Source organism: Notothenia rossii, assembly GCF_949606895.1.
Source record: "Notothenia rossii genome assembly, chromosome: 2".
In the NCBI taxonomy this organism is placed as follows: Eukaryota; Metazoa; Chordata; class Actinopteri; order Perciformes; family Nototheniidae; genus Notothenia; species Notothenia rossii.
The window spans coordinates 78,563,476-78,579,571 of NC_136904.1; the positions used below are offsets into that span (position 1 = coordinate 78,563,476).

General features: G+C 38.4%; 1 protein-coding gene across 3 annotated transcripts in view; it reads left to right on the forward strand.

The window, feature by feature from the left end:
* Positions 1-327: 327 nt before the first annotated feature.
* baz2bb (bromodomain adjacent to zinc finger domain, 2Bb) overlaps positions 328-16,096 on the forward strand; it is a 46,129-nt gene continuing 30,360 nt past the window's right edge. For 2 of the 3 annotated variants that reach the window (XM_079666077.1, XM_079666079.1), the window contains exons 1-2: positions 328-548; positions 6,290-6,333. The gene's annotated coding sequence lies outside the window, so the exon portion shown is untranslated. The remainder of the gene's footprint in view (positions 549-6,289; positions 6,334-16,096) is intronic. The other variant, XM_079666078.1, reaches the window with a different exon arrangement.

Below are 16,096 nucleotides of genomic sequence, written 5' to 3' on the forward strand. Positions count from 1 at the left end.
CATGACTTGTAATAGTTGTTTAAACTTTAGTATTACTATACTCAAATATCTAACTACTTCGTCCATTACTGCTAAAGACTGGTGAGCAGTGTATTATTATTATTATTATTATTAATATATCAATATTCAATACCGTTTTGACAATGCCTGCATCATCATTAGGGAGCTATGATTTCATTTATTGTTTACATTTGCAGGGCAACAGATGCACGCCTCATACAGATGTGAGGAGTATATTCGCTGGTGTTGACAGTTTGTGCACTTGCTGGCTGCAGTTTTTGGGAAACAAAAGTTTGCATTGTCGGAGCGTGGAGCTGACGTCACTTATCTTGAGTTGCTCCGATTGAAGCGGAGCAGAGTCTCTTCAATCTGCGACCAGAGAGCAACACACTTAGTCACACTGCCACCCGGAGCCAACTAAACACTGACCAATCTCTCCGTTCATGTCTGTTTAACATCCCAAAAACTGCACACAACTGGGAAGTAAATCATCACCTTGTTTCGCTTCTTTTTTTTTTCAAAGGATTACATCGAATTTCAGAGATGGGGTGAGTTTAATTGTCTATGTTTTTGCTAGGTGTTTGTCACCAACGTACGTTCAGTTAATGTGTTATTTCACAGATTTCGGTCGCCTGGGCTAACAGCTAAGCTAACGTTTTTTGTTAGCTATAACAGTAGCATCTGTTCATACACTTGTCTCATTGAAGCGTTATCGACTCCGTGAGTTCAACGCGGCTATTTAACAAGAACAAAAAAGTTCGCGTCAAACTAGATACACAGTTTACGGATGTTTCTGATTCAAACTTTGTTCGGAATGTAACTGTTGTCATGTTGCACTTTTACCCTGGTCACAAGAAGAGTGTTCGGACGTAGAGAAACTAACGTTAACATGTCACCGGTACTTGGCTCAGGCTGCTCAGTCTTGTCATTACCTTGCAGCATGGATCTTGTCTTTGTTGCCAGCTAGTCCACTCTGCGGATCCACCGTCTGTCCGAAAACGTTAACAGGACAGGGTGATAAACACATGTCTATAAGTTTGATTCTCGCACATATAAATGGGTTTTAACGCCTCGCGTTGGACTGCATCATAAAGTAGTGTATGGTTTTGGCTAATGCTTGTTGTGGACAATTCGCGTGACAACATTTAAAAAAAAAAGGGGCTAATAACTGGATATAACACAGGTGGGCTTTTTAAATGTTTTATCTTAAATCATTTGTTGTGAACGTTTAAAGGGGGCTGCCTGCCGTGGTAGTCTCCTCTTTATCTTCTCTTTTTGTTGTTTCTTCCTATATGGAGAGCGCAGCTAATGCTGCAGCTGCGGTGTGGGCTGAAATGTACCCTTTGAGATTATGACAATACCCTCCATTTTTCTGCTTTCATATTAACAACAAGGCATTCGCCATTTTGGGGTATTTAAATTAGATTAGCGCTGTCGATTTAAACTGTGTTTATCTGTAACAAAGTTATGAAACTTTGGAGGAGGAAACATGAATAATACAACCTCTATTTATGTCGAGTTGAAAGTGAAAGAAGTGTTTTAATCAAACAATTTTAATAAATAGGGTTTGGAGTTTTAAGATTTCAAAACTGATAGAGTATTTAATGAAACTGCAATCCAACCACTTTCCTCTTCCTGTGATGAAATGTCACATGTTTGGCTTAGTTTAAGTAATTCAGCTTGTAAACCTTGTAGTGACAGTAGACAAATAATCATCAAAACACTTATTGCTGGGCATACTTCACTTGCTCTAAATGAAAAACATCTATACAGTATATTTGAATAACAAAAAGTACCTCGTCAATTCTAAACACACAGGCCACGAAGCAAATACATGACAACATTTGACTACTATGACAACTATGTTACAACCTATTCTACCTTAAATGAATTAAAATCAGGCTTGAAAAGGTAAACATATTTTCACTGCATTAATCTTTACTTGTCAGTTAGTAAAGCACAGGTGTTACTAATGGCGTTAACGATGGCTTTGTTGTATTCAGGTGTCCAAATGACAGTCAGCCAGCATTACAATAAGAGAGCTAAAGCTTATCTAGACCTGGGATTTGAAACACGGTGTGTGATGCTTTGGGAACAATTTGGGCTCATACAACCGTGTTTTGTTGCTGTACATTTACCTTGTTTGACTGTTTTGGCAGACATTTTTTGTTTGCGCAGTTGAACTGACTTGCCTTTACAGATATAATTGATAGTAATAAAATCCAGTGTGCCCTTTGCACACACAGTCCTAAGTGAAATGGCAGTAAACATTTTGCTGGTAAAGTCCATCATTTAAATGGCCTCAGTAGCCAAGGCAGCGAGATAAATCAGATCACATCCTTGATGTGTTATGCATGCACCCAGTAACTGCCAATGAATCAAAACACAGGTAGAAGGTCACTAAATTTGCCTCATATTTATTCAGAGCACATGTCCTTGAAAACCTCTGCAGAGAGAACAATGTTGTGATGCTGTATACTTGGATTTTAATATGCAATTTTAACATAAAAAAAACTCAAGAGTCAGCAGCTTTGAATGTTAAAACGATATTAAATGGTTTTGTTCTTTCTGGTTTCAAACTATAATTGCTAAATTATTAATTCAAGTTGTGTTTAATTGATTAGAAACTATTTATTCTTTAACTTCAAATAGGTACTATAAGCATAATCTTAATTCTCATAGCAATACATCACATATACTGGGTAACGTTTTGTGCGTGAGGTCTAAACAGTAGTGTGGATTAAGTTGTTTTAAATATTTTCCCAGTTTTAAGAGAAACTGTGAAATGCGCAATTGGTCGTGCTTTGCTGAACAGTGCTCAACATTTTGAGTGGGGATCACAAAAACATTTTCTGTAGCCCCTCTTGTTGTTGCATAATATGAGGGTCTCCCCTCTTTATGGTCCTTGGGTCTTTTAAAAGTGCCCCTTTTTCCGTTGGCCTTTTTGAAAGGGAAAAAAAAAAGGACTGCTAATAATTGTGTTTTCTCCCATTTTTTTTGTCTCTCCTATTCTTACCCTTTCCACAAGTTTGCACTCATTAATCAAAGATTGTGGCCTCCTGCTGAGGGCTGGGCAGGTTCATCAATTTGGCAGCCAGCTTGCTGTAAGGAACAGTGCCGCGGACCTTAACACACAAGCATAAATAAATCTATGGTCTTTATATGCAAACCCTGAAGGTTAATGCTGTATAATTCAATGTACCCTCTTTGTCTGCTGTGATTGATGTTTTTAAACATGTAAGGCTTGACGGGAGTCCCTTTTTGTAGGTCAGTGTTGACACTTTATGATTGGGTGAGCTTGGGGGGACCGGCACGAGGGAGGTGGATTATTAGGAATATGTCAGGGAGATTACTCTTTTTCACTCATCTTCCTGATCTATTTTCTCTCCGCCTGGAGATGCTTTTCGTAGTGCTTTATTTAAACCAATGATGTTGAGATTGAGGTCTCCCTTCTGTGTAGATGGAGCTGATGTTTAAAATGCAAGTGGTCTAGTGAAGTCTATTTGCTTGTTTGTTTTAGTATTTCTCCTCCTTCCAGGCCAGTGGAGAATGAATGATTTGGCTCCATATTCTCAGTCAGATAGTTACAGGACAAATACAAATCTTTCATCCAGTTTTTGTTCTAAACCATTTCCCTCTCAAACAAAGAATGTGCCATAGCAGCCCCCTTTTTATTGATCCTTGTCCATTTAAAATCGGCCCCAAACACTTCCCACTTGAACTAGGCAGGCTGCTGCAGCCTCATTTTAAATATTACATTTTCACTCAACAGTGGCAGGTCTTAAAGACAAGAGAAAAATCATTCCCCCGTAAAATGTTTGAATCAGCAAAGGCCAAAATCGAGTTTTTAGTGACCCTAATTGAGTAAATTCTACGTGCCAAGATGAGACATTGCACAGTCAGTGGGCGAGCGTTTTTGGTTATCATAATGGGATTTTTACCTTTTACAAACTCTTTTTTTTTTTATTGAAATGCTATAAAGTGTTTTAGCTGAATGGTTGAATATTATCCACATGTCTAGGTTATGCGTAAATGATCTCTCTTAGAAATAATCTGTATAAGGTACAACATGAACTTATGTTGGCACTCTCCATGTTGATCCCATTGGTTTTAATATTGTAATGCCCAGAAAGTGCTGAGTACTTGTTATTCAATATTTAATTTTATATTATATTGTTACAAAAACAAATGCTCCAAATATAGTTTGTGTTAGTTTGTCAGAGTTGAGATTAAAACTTAAAGAGGGAATATTAAGATGTAAGAGTCATAACAAACACAATATTCACCCAGACCTCAATAGCACGCGAGCTTGAGACCTTCGAATCATTTAATGCAAAGACTGTCAAATAGACCATAAACAAGCTGCTTTTGGTACCCAACTGACTGTTAGATGTTCCTCGTCATAACCAACAGCTTTGTCATTGCTATCTGCCAGATAGATGTACAGCTGAGTAACCTGAGAGCCTTGTAGTAGTTCAAAGGCTTGTTGCAACAACCAATTATTTGAAACTAGAGAGTGACCTTCTCTCCTCTTGATACTGTATGAAACATGCAAGTGCAGAAGACAGTAATCTCTTTGACACTGGTATTCACACTACAAAATGAGACAGATGGAACTGTATGGTAACCCGTGTCTAGATGAAGCACAACAAGTGTTGCTGCTCCTGCTGTATTACAGCATGGAGGTCATACTGAAGTTGGGAGGGATCCAGTGTTTTCTGTTCATATGTTTACAGCTGATCAACAAAGCATAGAGAGTGAGGGTAAACATATTTCTATAATTCTATCAGAAAATACATGTTTTGTAATACTTTTGACCTTTTTTCCGAGTTGTGTCGAGACATTAATGGAAACATTTTGTTCATTGCATCTGTCTTGGGAGATCTTTTGATTGTCGAAAACCCCGTTTTTGATTAGGTATAAGTGAATTTATTTTAGGAAAATTATGTATTTTGTTCCAGGAGACGGGTACACTTATATTAAAAGCAGTTCTTCAAATCAGACTTATCTTGTGGAACATGAAGCACAAGCCAGTCTACTAAATACTATTGAGTATGTATGTCTTTCTAAGAGACCAGCAAATCCAATGATGTTTGCCATAGACAATACAGCTTATACATCTCAATGCAAGGTGATTGACTTGAGTCCACAAGCTGAAGTGTTGGAGAGACATCAGCAATACCATGTCTCAGCAGGCAATAGTCACTCTATTGCATTTACGCGTGTGTGATTGCTTCCTAAAACCTGACTGATATGGGCTTAAAATAAATATTTTAACCAATAGCTTTTGCCAGTTTTTAATTCAATTAGTGTCTTGCTTCTGGTTGGTGGGAATCGACAACATTCTTGCTATTTGAAAATTGCTTTTGTAACTGTGACAAAAACCAAAATCATGCACGCTGCTGTCCTTTTGCACTCAATTAACAGAACTCCATCCCTTTACTCTTATCAGGTGGAATCTTTGCAGTGTTGGTTTTTACCAATTCATGTTTTATTGGCATAAGTATGAGACTTAGTTTGATTGAAATTCCTTTTCAAAAATAAAAGCTCGGCCTGGCATAACTCATGTTTTTGTTAGTTTGTGCTGCTATAATTCAGTGGTATGGCTTTTTAGTCAAATACATGACCATGACTTCAACACTCATACTGTATGTTTGTAGAGACACCTTTTTAGTCCGTTTTATTTGAGTGATGTATGAAGAAGACTTGAAAGGATCAAAAAGATTCAGCCTCCATTTCCTTTACATTCCAAACAACCCAGATGGCAATTCATAAAGAGTTTACATGTGGGTCAGAAATGTTTGCAGCGTCTCACATTATGTGTGTTATGTTATAACATATCTTGACCACGAGAGCAGCATTGTCAAAGTATGAACGTTAAGAATGAATGTTGCTTTGTGTACACAGAATTTAAAACCGACATTTCAGTAGAAGGGTATGGTAAGTAAGTATATTTTGGATATGAATGTGTTTCTTGTAGACATTTTTTGATACACTTTCCTAAGGTCATCAGATTTCTGCTAAATCAAATAGCTACCCTTGTTATACTTACTTAACCATAATCCAATTTCCTCAAAGTGTTTTGTCTATGTCCCATTGCCCTATGGTTTTCTCTCTGAGCAGCAGTTTGATTTTCTGCTGATGTTTAGAATGGATAACTCATCTCCCCTCGGGGTGCATATTACCATTTTTATTTTATTTTCACAGAGCTTTCAGATGGGAACGATGCTGAATGAGTAAATCGATAAAATCAAGCTATAAATCTGACTGCTGTTGTCTCGTGTTTCAGGTGCAGACCAGTGATGTCACGGAACTGAAGACAGTCTTATACAAGTAAGTGTTTGGTTACATCAGCTGCCCATTGTCCATCTCTGCCTCCGTGCTCTTTGAAGTGCCTCTTTTGATATTGCAAGGGGAAAAACAGTTTGCTTTGTTAAATTGGAACTAACTCATGAATGGTAATACAGGACTAAGCAGAACACTTCATTTTAAAACATTTTTTGGGCATAGGATTAGAATTTCCAATTAGGTTGAGATTTAACAAAGTCCTCCTTTATGAAATTAGTTTGTGCTGCATTACGCTGTGCTCTCATTTTGTGTGTATCTAATTAATTCCCGTCTTTCTTAGAATTGGAGTGTCAACGCTTCATAACATATTTAAATCTCTTGGGAGGAAAAAATAAAACTTTTCTGGCTTAGGGGTGTATTAAGATAAATGACTGTGAGCCAAACAGGGGTAATTGCTGGGGTTGGAGCTTTTGTTTGGCTTTGTTTTCAAATGGCCCTAGGACAGAGATGTTGAGTATATCAAATGAGTTCTACCAGGAAGTGTGACGTGTTTTTTCTCCGACTGCCAAACTTGCTGCCAAATAACGAGAGTGTTAATTTACAGCCTTGCAAGTGCAGCTAATTTTTGCTCCATTGTGGAGTCGGTGTTAATTAATGAGAGGTATTTATCATGAAACTGTTTGACTATATGAAGATAATTACACTTGAATTTAGTTCACACTAAATCAACACAGGTGTACAGCAGACACACTTGAGATGAAATCATCTGTGCTGCAAGCGAAGTAATCATTTTGTTAATTGTGTTTGTGGAAAATCCGATATAGTTTAGTGAACAATGCTATAGTTTCTAGAAGGATGTGTGCTCACATTTACCTACGATGGAATTCTAATACTTCCTCAGTGCGTCGTCATTACTCTTGACTCCTTTTGTACTACTCAGCTCTTTTTAACATCAAGTGAAATCCTAAAGATGAGTTAAACTGGCCACTTACACTTTTTATGAAGCAAAGAATGCTGAAAATGTGCCATGAAATTGATGGCATGTACACGGCCACCTCATGATCTAGAGGAAAATGTCTCCTACTGTTTATGTGACTGACCCTGGAAAGAGACAGGTCATCTGTAGCGCTGCAGACAAACCGAGTCGAAATGGCAATGGCAAAATGAGCCTGGCCACAGGAATCCCATCATCTCTAAACCTGAGTACCCACCTTTTATCTGTGTGTAGTAGAAGCCCTCAAGGATTTATTATTGCAGTTATGAATAACCTTCAGCTTACCTGCACACTCAAACACAAAGTTTCAGAAACGTTGGCTAAGTTGGCAAGTTTTTAGTCAGCCATTGTTTTGGTTGCCAAAAGATGACACAAGGATATTTAACATATCATTACCTTGCTCTCACAAAACTATGATTATTGATACTGTGTTTAAGTTGACTTCAAAAAGAGATGGGCTAGTATTTAGACATAATCAAATATCAATTCAATCATTTTTGACTAAATACTTCAATATTTCTACAACAAAAATATTGGAGAGTTCACTCTTGGTGCTTTTACAAACATATTTACTCAATGATACTTTTGAAAAAGAGTTGTCAATCGTGTGTATATAATGTATAAGTTGATGAAAGCTAATAATAGAACAGCTCTAGCCGTCTAGAAAGTTGAAATCCCTTCACTGTAATGTAGCCTTTGTTCTTGGTAAAGACAACACTTCAAATCACATCAAGTACAAAGGATTTCTTTAAAAAAGTAAAGAAAGAATTTGTCAACAGAACAGATGGTAACATGTGTGAGTATTATGATTCCAACAATATGTCCCTACCTGATTTCTTCTAAACACAATGATCCGTTTTTCTTAGTTCAACTCTCCCGAGCAATGTTTTCAACTGAACCACAAAAGAGAGACAGGACACGCATATACAGAGAGGGCGAGACTAACTTTAATAACAAGAAAATACATTTAAATCAGTGCTTTATTGTACCTCGTGCCGGCAGCTGCTTTAGAGCAAGAGCCAGGCCGTGCTGCCATTCATTTCTTTACCACTTCAACACAATGGAGATACAAAGCACACAAAGGGCATGTCTGGCCCCGGACAAAGCAGACGTGGTTGTTTTCAAACAATATTTTAATAAGAGACAAAGTGAAGCAGGACATTTTCCTCGCACTGTTCAAATGTCAAGTTAATTAGAATCCAATAAACAAATAAGTGTTACAGTTTTTATTTTATGAATGATTAGGTTTGCTTGAATATTGGAATGATACAATTTCCTCTTTTTTTTTAATGTAAAAGTACTTTAAAGAAGGTGGACACGAGTTAGTAGTTTGTTGCCTGCCAGTCATATAATATTTTTCCATACCACATAAAAAGTAGTGCTATTCGGAAAATGCTGATTCTTCAGTCTTAAATGAGAGGGAGGCTAGTTTTATGGTCATGTGTGTTTTTATATGCATCATTATAAAGTGTATTTTGTATGTGTAAGAGGTTGAGCTACTTCAGTTCCCCCCCTCTTTTTAATATATGTATGTGCTGTGGTTAATAGTGTAGCTTTATTGAGGCTATATTTTGTGACCAAAAGAGGCTGTGGCTGTATACTATGATGAGGTATTACTTATCAGGGCCCACTTTTCTTTTGCTCTCTGCATATCTCTGCCCAGAGGAGCGCCTACATGCAGGATGGAAAGCTGAAGTGATGAAAGGTCTCTGTCTATAGCAAATCTAAACTATAAGATGTTTTGTTTGTGTTGTATGGATACTTCTTTCACACTGACAGTTTTTAGACATTCAATTAATACTGAGACTTATTTAGATTCCAACAATGGCAGCACTGTGTGTAATGTGTTTTTATGTTACTAATCCAGAACCACTTAATTCATGTGGCATTAGGAGATTGCTGATCTTTACATGACCAAATCCTGGATTAAACTAGAAAGTTCAGATGACAACTCCTCAGTTTATTAAACTGGCAAAAAAAATGATGGGAGTATTACATTACATTACATGTTGCTGACGCTTTTATCCAAAGCGACCAACAAGATACAAACTTGAAGAAAACAGAATCATATAAGCACATCAGGTTTCATAGAGCTAAAACATTTCAAGTGCTACTCAACTGGCTTTAGATAAGCCAGTCCTTTATTAGTATGTAAGTGCTTTGTTAGTCATTCAATCGCTCGAAGTGGAGTCGAAAGAGATGAGTTTTCAGTCTGCGCCGGAAGATGTGCAAGCTTTCTGCTTTCCTGATTTCAATGGGGAGCTCATTCCACCATTTTGGAGCCAGGATAGCAAACCCACAAGTTTTTGCTGATGGGAACTTGGGTCCTCCTCGCAGTGCGGGTGCAGCAAGCCGTTTGGCTGATGCAGAGCGGAGTGCACGCGCTGGGGTGTACGGTTTAACCATGTCCTGGATGTAGAAAGGGCCAGATCCATTCGCAGCATGGTACGCAAGTACCAGTGTCTTGAAGTGTATTCTAGCAGTTACTGGAAGCCAGTGAAGGGAGCGGAGGAGCGGCGTGGTGTGGGAGAACATTGGAAGGTTGAAGACCAGACGAGCAGCTGCATTCTGGATGAGCTGCAGAGGTCGGATGGCACATGCAGGTAGACCAGCCAGGAGGGAGTTGCAGTAGGCTAGGCGTGAGACGACAAGAGCCTAGAGTATTATGCATTTACAACAACATAAAGATACCATGAGATCTATAAGTTCTCCAATGAAAAAATGAGTGCAAAATCCAGGTATTTGTTGCTGCATTACAATTTGTAATTATTAGCATCTTTATATTGTTGGCTTTGTTCAGTCATTATTCCTTTTGAATGTTTACCATGACAGCACGTCAAAGAAGTTGAAGGTTATGGTTCACCCTTCTTTACAACATAACTTTAGTGATTGATAAAGTCATGAAGGATTGAGTCAAGGCAGACAAAAGAGAGACCAGAGCAGATCCAAAATTCAGCAACACATCGCAGTGGGTCATCTGTAGAAATAACACGTTTTAAGGTTAGTTGTTTTAATATTGATTTGTAGAATAGTTCTAAAGTACTAAGTAGTATTGTTTTCTAGAGGGTTTTGGGGATTGGTTGGCAGTTGAAAGTGTGCATGTTTAGATGATATATGTATATATGTAAGAGCCCTTTATTTAGCAGCAAAGGAACTTAGAGAATGAACCTTTAGCATAATAAATTGATAAATGAAAGCACCAAACAACTTCTTATATGTACACCAATCCAACCCATAAGTGGCGAATGCGTGTTCGACTTGTGTATAATGGCTGAAGCTCATTCCTTTATGTTTTATTTGGGTTTCTCAGATCAGTATAGCCTGCCAGTTTTAAGAAAGTCATTTAATATTTAGGACATGAACACAATGGAGGCAGCCATGTGGATTTATGTGGAGAACTTGTGCTCAAATGGGATAAGGCCGCTGAAAGGAATGTCATAAAAATAATTGTTCAATTTCTAGACAGATGCAGACACAGAGGCTAGTTTGTTGTCAATAAAGTGGAATAATTACATAATTGAAGCTTCTCTTCGGTGGTGAGAGGTCAGACATGCTGGGTTTAAGTACAACACTAACATAATCTACAAGAGAGCTTTCTGAAGACTGTAGGCCTGCGAGAGCGTCACTGAGGTGTGCAGATGGTATTGAAGACAATTGAATTTTCTTGGGTGGCATGGCCAGCTGCCTACTGTTCCTTCTTTTCTGAAGGCATTAAGTCTTCAGGGATCCTTAGTCCCTTCCTGACTTCATTAGTACAGCAGCATTATGCATCACATAATAAAGATCCTGCAGTGTGTATTGTAAAAAACCTCCCAAAGTCTTTTATGAGCACAGATGTGTCGTTTCGATTATAACCTAGAAAATCTGAAACCGTTGCAGCTTCTTGAAATCTCAAAACACTCAAATATTATCAATTCTAATAAGATGCTCACCAATCTTGAGCGGCACAAATGTCACTTAGCTGGATGACAGTTTTGTTGGCAGCCTATAGAGCAGAGAGGATCTGCGGTGTCAGCGTTCAGACGGGTGTGGAGGTGATGCCAAGGTGAACGGCGAGTTGTAGAATGGTTAGAAATCATTGATATTCTGACTCGGAGGCTGCAAATGGCTTGGTGGCAGATGGAGTCTTTGTCAGGGAAGAAAAATGGCAGCTCGGGAGCATCAACGCCATTTTCCCTATCAGCTCGTCTGGCGGGCGGTGACCTTCTGCTGCTCAAAGAGATCCCCTCTCTCATGATCAATGATCTCACCTCTATTGTTTACAAAGCTAGTGGAAAAGGACTTAAATGTCATTTTTTTGGGGAGAAAGATTGCATATGTAATCATGAAACTGATATTTTACTGTTGGTGCACCATAACATGCTCAATGATCAAATCCAATCCAATCCCTGGGAGCTGTTTATAGCTCCAGAAATCTTGTTACTGATTTTCATTAAACAGCATTTTTAATAGAAGACATTCCTCTGGCGTACAGATATATATTAACAAGTGGGTTTCATTAGCATTGTCTCACTCGCAATAGATCATTTGCTAAGGTTAAAATGTTTATGCAAACAATGTTAATTTGGTAATTGCTCTTTTCATTACACAGGAAACACAGGCGCACAGAATACAACTGTGATATGCGGTCAATAATTCTCGCTGTTAACAAGTTTAAGTCAAAATTGAATATGTTTAATAAACCCGGGGAAAAATGCTGAAAAGGAACAAACGATGCAAATGACATTGAGACCCCAGTTTAATATGTATGTTTTTCAGCTTGAATGTTGATTTCATTAGCAGATCTCATTGTTATGCACCGACTGTCCCCCTGCAGTAAAATGGATATTGTATTCACGTAGCCTGAATATTCAGGAGGAAATGTTTGGATTTGAGTAGTGTCCTTCAGTAACAGTGTTGCCTTCTCAACCAGATCCTGAATATTCATCATGTTGATGGTTGAACAACATGTTGATCTTCATTTATTTCAAATATTATTTTTTAGATATTTTTGTTCTTACAACCTAAATGTTGTGTATCATTTTGATTAAAGCAAGTGAAATTTGAATTCATGTTTAGTTTACAATAAATCTAAATATGTATGTCAATTGTATGGGTAACTGGCAGGAATCTGTCAATTAGGTATTTTGTTCAAAGCGGAAGAAAAATCTTTAGCATGCTAGCCGTGTACATGTTGGCCAGTCACCTCCCTGTGGGCATCAGCCTCTTCTCCATTCCTATACTTAACAGCATGGTTCACATTTCAGTGGTGCTAAAATTCAGATCATCATGTTGCGTGCGTTTTTAATGTAAGCATCCTATAAGAGCTTGATAGCGTAGTAACAAAATAGTGCCCCCTTACACGCAAGCTGTTTTCCTATCTGTAAGGAGGTTCATCTTAAGCTCCCTCCCCTCCCTCTTTCAGGCCTGGCTGCTCATAGCTTTCAGAATAGTAGAGCAGTGCTTGTCACGTTTCACTAACGGGTACTGTGTGAAAAAACCTCTATCAGTAAGGCTCTGTGTGGTCATTTTCAGAAACTGTCCTGCGGTGACAATGTTATCAAGGACATTTGCTGCTCTGCTGCTCGTTGGACTAACAGGTGGAGGCCATTTAACTCAAATAATGTATGACAGTTTGGCCTATAAGACTTATCTCATACTGTCCTGAAGGCAAGGCTGTAGACAATTATCCAGTACTCAGTTCCCTGAGCACTGGATAAGCACTTTTTTTGGCATGCAAAAAGGTTCATCAGCTCCGTGGAAAAGTGTTGTCATCTAATTGTATTATTTCATTCTAAAACTATAGTCCAACACTAGTGTGTGTTTAATTTGAAAATGTTAATTGAAGATGTCTGCAAATAACGGGGAAGCCTCTACAATTATTTTTGTTTTTAAAAAGGAGGCATTGGTAGCCCAACGTTTTGATAGTGGTTGTAGCTATACCAGTATAATAATATAACACGGCTATGGTCCACCTATCATCATGGTTACTTTAAGTGGTTAGTGGTGTCAGTACCTTTTTTATATAGTCATTGATAGTACTCCATTTTACTGGAGAGTAACAGAGTCTGAAGTAGAGCTAGGCAGCAGGTGATGGAAATATTCATTTAGCTGCTCTTTTTGTGAAGATGGCTCAGAGGCAGACAGGAAATTAGTTATTTTCACCACACATTCATCAAAAATAAAAATAGTCTGATGAGTATCCCAAGTGACTCTCCCACATCTATTGAAGCCACAGCTGCATGCGCTTTGTATGAACTCTCCTAAGAATTTCAGGTGTTTTTGAGCACTTATTTGTTTCATCTTCCTCATCTCAAAGCCATTGTCCTGTGCTTTATCCTATACAAATTAAAATAATGATTTGCCCCATTTCATTTTATGAACATTTCTTATGAAATGAAATAAAGTTGCATCCTGGCAAGAACAAAGAATTCTGGATGGCAACACTGTAAGACATTTGCCTTTCACACTTCCTGTTAACCTTAGAAACATCACAGTGTCTACAGGGACTGTCTCTGTGCCAAATGCAGTCTGTGCCTCTTGTCTAGCAACTTGCCAGAGCATTATGGATGGAAGTGGGGAAGTCGCTAATATCGGTTTGATGTGCGTCACAATTATAAAGCCTGAAATATGCAGCAAATGCCAAAAATACATATTAATTTGGCCCAACTAAAATGTAATTACTCATATGATAAGTAAGACATCTTTAAATAATAATAACATTTGTCCCAAATGGGGAAGCTGGTTAAACGGTACATTTTCTTCGAGGGTTATTTTCTTTGATTGTTCTCCTTTGGTGTTGGTGTAAGGTTGCTGTAACAGGAAATGTAGCAGCGGGCTTCATCACAGGCACGTTTTTGCAACTCCTCTGCCAATGGTTTCAAAGTAAATCATTGGTGTCAGCGATGGAACTGAATTAAACTATGAAATACATTTTGCAGTACAGAGTGGTGGGGAAAACGTTGTTGCATTGGGCTCCTTTTATGAATTCATTGTCTCTATATTATAGTGAATGGCTTCCAAATGCCTGGAAAGCATGTCAACCGATGACAGCTCGTCTAGAGGTGTGACCTATAAAGTACACCTTTTTTAATGTATTCACTTCATTTCCTCCTTTTCCTACAGGCTATAGTTGTATCACTGCCACTTCCACTGCTAATGATATTTTGAGGGTTTAAAGGACACACAGCAAAGGTGAAAAATACAGTAGCCTGTGAGGTGCTTAGCTTTCCTACTCACAACACACTTGCAGATGGTTAAAATCATCACTTACCACACTTACTGTTACTAAAGACACAATAGTATAGGCAAAGATGGGTTACTGACTACAGAAGAACAGAAGCACTCTGTAGACTCTCCAGAGTGCTTCTGTTCTTCTACAGTGTAGAGGGTATGAAAGCTGGAAAGTCTCTTGCTTCTTCTGTCAGTGTTTCATGTTCCTCTGTGTTGTCTTAATCATTACCTCGAAGTGTTGAGGGCCCTTCCTTTTTCTTTCTGTTCCAAGAATCTGTTATGGGATTATAGTCCCATGGATGCTCACATCAAAGTGACTGGTGTAGAGATGTGATGTGTCAGTTCTTATACATTAGATGGCTGATGCAAGAGTCCAGCTATCAAAAACGGTGTTCTTCTTTAGTGTTTTTTTAGCTCTATGGGTGCAGCGCCAAATGATCAGGTTTATATTCCTGTTGTTTCCCTATCATTGACCTTCATTTAGGACATTCAGCATGTGCACAGGTGTTTGTTTCAATGTAACCAGCATGCTTCAATAAAGCAGTGGACATATGGACACTGTGTGACTAATGCTTTGAAAGGGACACTCGGGATCTGTTTTATTGCTTCATTTGGCACACCGCAGTCCCACTTCCCATTATGGTTGCCATGTGATTTATGTTGTGCTCTTTGGAGAGTGAGAGAGAGGAGGCGGGAATGAAAGAGCCGTGATAGGGATGTTTGCCTTGATCCTGGCTGCCTTTTATTTCATCTTGGACATTGACAGTGGGGAGAAATGGGTTAAAAGCCCTGTTAGGCCCCATGTTTTCCTGTACATTTCCTTTTTGATCATCTAAAGCATTAGAGTGTTATTGGAATGGCATTGTTTATCCTCCAAGACTGACAAAACATTGGACTGTTCATCTTCACTGTCTCTGGCATGATGCATCACGCCGTCAGATTTAACCACCACACCTTCCGCCTACAAACAACAAAAGGGTGCTGGGTTGGACAACTGGCTAACAAGAAAATAAGCAACACTCTTGTTGTCACAAGGATCTAAAATAGCAGAAGGTGTCCTTTGCTCTGCTGCTTGTTATTTAGCTGTGCAGAATGACGGATAACCTTTGCACCCTACCTTGGTGTTTAATTTGTAGCTATGTTTCCTGTCAGATGCTTGTACCTGATTTTAGGCTGTTTTTCTTGTTTACATGAAAAACACATCTTTCACAACCCAATAACCACGAGCTGACCTATTCACCTGCTGAGTTTGTATAACATTTTCAGTCACACTACAAAGTGCAAAACGCGACCAATGTTTTCCTGAAATTGACATTTTATCATACACATGAACAAACTTTGTTTGTGTCAGGAAGTGTTTGAAAAAAACAAGCGTTCACTAAGTTAACACAAACATAACTATGGTTCTTATCAGTGTGTTTTTAAATAGCCAAGGTTTTCATTCATCTAAAGAGAATGACTGAAGTGGCAAAGGAAACCAACGCTAAAGCATGTTGCCTTCTCTTTGTATACTATTTTAAAGTCAAGGGCACATTGTTCCCACCAAAAAGCAGAAACCTTTTTTTTGCTTCTTCACCGAAAGACAACACCTTTTTTTTTTGC